We start from the raw sequence: 5593 nt of genomic DNA on the forward strand, positions 1-5593 counted from the left end.
AACCCAGATGCCCCTCAGTAGATGATTGGATCAAGAAGATGTGATATTTGTACACAATGGAATTCTATGCTGCTGTCAGAAAGAATGACATCGCCCCGTTTATAAGGAAATGGAAAGACTTAGAAAAAAAACATATTAAGTAAAGTAAGTCAGACCCAAAGGAACAGAGGCTCAATGGTTTCCCTCATTGGTAATAATTAGTACACATGTAGGACTCTCCAAGCAGAAGATTACAATAGCGCAAAACCTAGAAACCTAAGGTCATATAGGATGAGACTAAATGCAAGGATCTCTAGGATATGGAAACAAGAGCTTTATCTTGTGGGATTGTTATTCTTAATGTACTATGCTATTTTTCTTCTCTGTTTTTTCCCTTTCTCATATCTGACTTTGTTACCTAGTATATTGTATATGCTTTTATTTGTTTATTTGAAATTTGAAAAGGGAAGGGGGGAAAACAAGATGTTTGAGAAGTGTAGGAGGAGGGAAATGGGGACAAAAACATGAGAAGGGATATCCATGTGTGAGAATGTAACTGTAACCCCTTTATACATTACCCTGACAATAAAAAATAAAGTTTGAAAAAAAACTTTAACATACATTTGCCCACATTTGTCTCCCAAAAGCCAATATTGAAGCAAAGAGGTGTCATGGTTATTATAATAGTATAAGTAAGTATAAGTATAAGTAAGTATAATAATATAAGTAAGATTTGGAAGTTCAGTTTCAGACAAAAGAATACCACAAGCCATCAAACTGGCCAGTGAGTGAAAGCATCAAGTCCTGGTCTCACATAAAAACAAAACAAAATGAAAATACTCAACAAACCTCCAGCACAGTAAACATGAAGAAAAATATACAAAATTATATTATAATCAAAGTCAATGATAAGGAAGAAAATTGTAAAAGCAGCCAGAGAAAAGGGAGTCAAATTACTTCCAGAAGAAAAACTGAAGATAAAGTAGCTATCTCATTAGCTGCCAGGCAAGCTGAAAGACAGGGTCGAGGCTTTAGACTACTGGGGGAAAATCACTGTCAATGTAAAATCTCTTACTCAGCTCACAGACTTCCGAATATGAAAGCAAAGTAGTTCGTGAGGCATGCAAACAGGAAGACTATTATCAACCAGCAAAACTGCCAGGTAAGAAATGTTCAAGGAAGTTCTCGAAGCAAGAGGAAATGAGACTGGATAGAAGCACAGATCTTCGGGAAAGGCTAACCCCACGGGGAAATGGGTGGACAGTGCTTATAATCTAGACCCCTAAACACAGAGATGACTGTGCCCACTTCGACAGCAGACTTGCTGAACCTGGAACAATACAGAGAGAGGGTGGCATGGGCCCTGCACAAGGATGACACAAATTCACCATGTGTTCACTGGTTTTTCTGTAATAGGCACTTGGAATTTTCACTCTGGAACAAAAAAGCATTAGGTTAGTATGGTTGTGTCTGCCTGTAGTCCCTGAAGGACGTGGCCCTGAGGAAGAAGGAAGACCGCTTGAGCTGGTACAATAAGGAGCAAAAAGACCCGGTCCCATAAACAGCTCCATTAAAAAACCCAAGTTAACTTTCATTAAAGCAATTGTATTTACATTTAACACGCAATGTCCTTTCAAATTAACCCAGCTACACTGGGCACTGATAGCTCACATATAATCCTAGCTATCAAGAGGCTGAGAGCTGAGGATCACAGTTTGAAGGCACTCTGGGCAGGAAAATCTGTGATATATATATATATATATATATATATATATATATATATATATATATTTATCTCCAATAGACGACTCAAAAAAGCTAGAAGTGGCTCAAGTCATAGAGTTCTTGCCTTGAGCAAAAGAAGCTCAGAGACGGTGCCCAGGCCCGGAGTTCAAGCCCCAGGACTAGCAAAAAATAAAAAAAGATTATCCTAATTAATGACCTGTTCCTATTTTTGTTTAGTACTATGTTGAATTCATGGGTAAAATGTAATATATTTGTAATACTCTAGTTAACTTAATTTTATGCAACTTTTAAAAATTTGTGGCTAAGATGACATCAAAAATAAAATTCTGTTCATTTTTGGCATTTTTCTAGTGTCTTCATTCATATTACAGTTTTCTTTATCTTTATTTGTATATTCTTACATTCTTTTTTCTAAAACAAGTAACATTTCTAACATAGATTCTATTTTTTTACTTTTCAGTGTATATTTACTTTAGCAAAATTTTTATCCATGTTTTCAAACAAGTTATATGTAAAAAATTAACATTTGCATTTATTCAGAAGAGCGTTCCTCGTATCACAACATAATCATTTGATTTATATTTGCTAAAGCTTTCTCTTCCATGTGGACAGCCAGTGCCATCTTCCCGAGCCCCCAATTATAGGTGGTTTCCTTCAGAAAAAAAGAGCTGATGTTCAAAAAAAAGCCCCACAACTAGTGATAATGCAGTCTGGGTTCTAATAAATACAAAAGAAGAAAAAAGAAAGGTTTAGAAGTGAAAGGCTCACAGTGACACATAAAGCCAATATTGTGAGGTTTCTACACTGTACATGAAGTCAGACAAGATCACTTGGAAGCTGACTGAAAAGTAAAGATGTGCACGACAAACTCTAGAGCAACCACTAAAACAACAAAATAAAAAGATTCCAATAAGATAATAAGAGAGAAAACAGAATCATAAAATTATATGATTAACCCAAAAGAAAGCAGAGCAACAAGAAGTAGGAGCAAAAAAATCCACAAATGGAATTTTACGAAACAAGCACCAAGAACAGTAGGTTCTAAACCAAACCTGTCGGTAAACTCATTAAATATAAATGGGCAAAATATAACTGAGCTGACAGGCCGAGATCATCAGGAATGCCTAACACCAAGGCTGAATTACACGCTGCTTAGAAACATAGGCAGCTTAAAGCAAACAAGGGGGAAAGAGGTCATTCTACGCAAAAGCAAAAGACAAGTGGAGCCAATGATGTCAAATAAAGCCATTTTGAAAGTAAAACTAACTAAATAAATAAACTTACCAAGGACTAAGAGGCTTCTTTAGAATGATGAAGTGGTCAATTCATTAAGAAGATGAGAACGCCCTGAATGTCTGCACACCTAACAAGACAGCCTTATAACCATAAAGCAAGAACCAACAGACATTCAAAGAGACGCAAGAGTCCCTGATTACATCAGGAATTTTAGCAAGGCTGCCTCAAGATGGATTTGAAATGAGAACTGCCAGGATGGGGAGGGGAGGTGATGCCACGTCATCCAGCCAGCTGGCCTGACTCCCATGGTAGCACCCCTCAGACAATAAGACACACCCATTTTTTCTGGTGCACATGAAATGTTTATATTCGAGGCATATCACACCTGGGGCCCTAAAACGGGTCTCCAAAAATGAAAAATAATTCATCCTGACACTGACATTAGTTTCTGGCTAGAACAGAATTGTATTCAAAAAAAATCAACAAATGAGCTATCTTTAAAATCCTCAAGTAGTTGAAAAACATTTACAGTCAATGGGAAATGGCCCCACAAATGTGCCACGGCCTGGTTCCCGGAGTGTTGTACTTCCTCACGCAGTCCAAGGGGCTGTGCAGACGCCATGAGACTGTGAGACAGGACTCCATCCTGGAGTGCTCAGGCTCACCCGGCATGCTTCTCCTGATTACCAGAAGGCAGGAGCGAGCGTGAGCGTGGGAAATGACACGGGGACCACCGACCAGGAGCTGGAGGAGCAAGGAATGTGGGCAGCCGGTGAGAAAACGAGAAAACGGTAAGGAGGGACGTCTCAGGAAGCCTGCGGCAGCCACTACACACGGCCACGAGCCACAGGGAACGCAGAGCCAGCAGGCGGCAGGACGCCAGCCTTCCCGGAGGCCCCAGAGGCCCGGGAGGCTCCCTGGACCGCCCACTCCAGAACCATTTCTTCCTGACTCTTGTCCTTCAAAGCACACTGGGAGATGGCGAGTTTCTCAGCCCCGGGGCCTGCTCAGCAGCACGTCATCCAAATCAGATCACACACTGAGCATGGTTAAGAACAACAGAAGCCAAACCCGCGTGCAGATCAATCTGGACAGTGCAGGGCTGGGAATCGAGCCGTCTGGCCTGCCTGCACACACGTGCGAGCGCGCACACACACACACACACACACTCACACACACATACATACACACACACACTCACACACACACTCACACACACTCACACACATACACACACTCACACATACATACACACACATACACACACATACACACACATACATACACACATACACACACATACACACGCATACACACACTCACACACACATACACACATACACACACTCACACACACATACACACACACATACACACACATACACACACATACACACACACTCACACATACACACACATACACACACTCACACACATACACACACATACACACACTAACACGCACACACACATACGCACATACACACACATACACACACTAACACGCACACACACTCACACACTCACACACATACACACACACTCACACACACATACACACAGACATACACACACTCACACACATACACACACATACACACACTAACACGCACACGCACATACACACACATACACACATATACACACACATACACACACTCACACACACATACACGCACTCACATACACACACATACACACACTCACACTCACACACACACACTCACACACATACACACACATACACACACTCATACACACACTCACACACATACACACACATACACACTCACACACATACACACACACTCACACACACTCACACACACATACACACACTCACACACACACATATACACACATACACACACACACACATACATACACACTCACACACACACTGCTTTCACGGGCCTTTGAGGTTGGCTCTGCCTGAAGCTGGGCTCTTTTTTATTAGCAACTCCGATTTACAACAGACATTTCATCATTTCAGGATAAGGCTGTCACTTTGTCATCTTCCTTGGCTGACTTTATATTATCTCAAAATCAAATTAGAGCATTGTCCTGCTCACAAAACAAAGCCAAACAAAATCTCTCTTCCAGAGCCCCCCCAGGGCCTTCCAGCGACACCTTCCCTGTCCCCTTGTCTGGCATCCATCGTCCTCTCAGATGCCCTGTTCCGCATCTCTCCGCTCCACGCTTCTGGTAAAAGGGGAATCCTGGACGAGCTTTGGCACATTCTAACTATCCATCGCCTTTCCAGGACACGGAAACTTTCATCCAGGGCCCAGAGTCCCTCTTCTTCATCTCTCTACCACTCAGCAATACCTGGCCCTCAGGTACCACTAAATGTGGTCTCAGAAAGATGTTACCACAAAATTGTTCAGGAACTGGAAACATACTCTTTCCTCACAAAAGGCACTGTACTTACAGAAGAAATTCTGCTGGCAAGCAATTACGGTGGACAGAGATAGCTAGCACTCTTCTCCTAGACGGCCCAGGAGGCCCGATAGCATCAAAAATGGAAGGAGAGAGTTGGGAAAGAGAGCCAAAGAGTGGCAAAGAGAGGGCTCCACTGACCTGTGCCAGCTTGAAGATGGAGGGAAAGACCACAGGACAAGGGACATGGCTG

General features: G+C 42.0%; 1 non-coding gene across 1 annotated transcript; it reads left to right on the top strand.

The window, feature by feature from the left end:
• The first annotated feature begins 1277 nt into the window (after positions 1–1277).
• LOC150053669 (U6 spliceosomal RNA) lies at positions 1278–1385 on the top strand. Its single transcript, XR_016537980.1, has one exon. It is a non-coding gene; the product is annotated as a U6 spliceosomal RNA (small nuclear RNA).
• The last annotated feature ends 4208 nt before the right edge of the window (positions 1386–5593 follow it).

The sequence above is a fragment of the Megascapheus bottae genome, chromosome 15 (assembly GCF_031878675.1).
Source record: "Megascapheus bottae isolate mThoBot1 chromosome 15, mThoBot2.hap1, whole genome shotgun sequence".
NCBI classification, from domain to species: domain Eukaryota; kingdom Metazoa; phylum Chordata; class Mammalia; order Rodentia; family Geomyidae; genus Megascapheus; species Megascapheus bottae.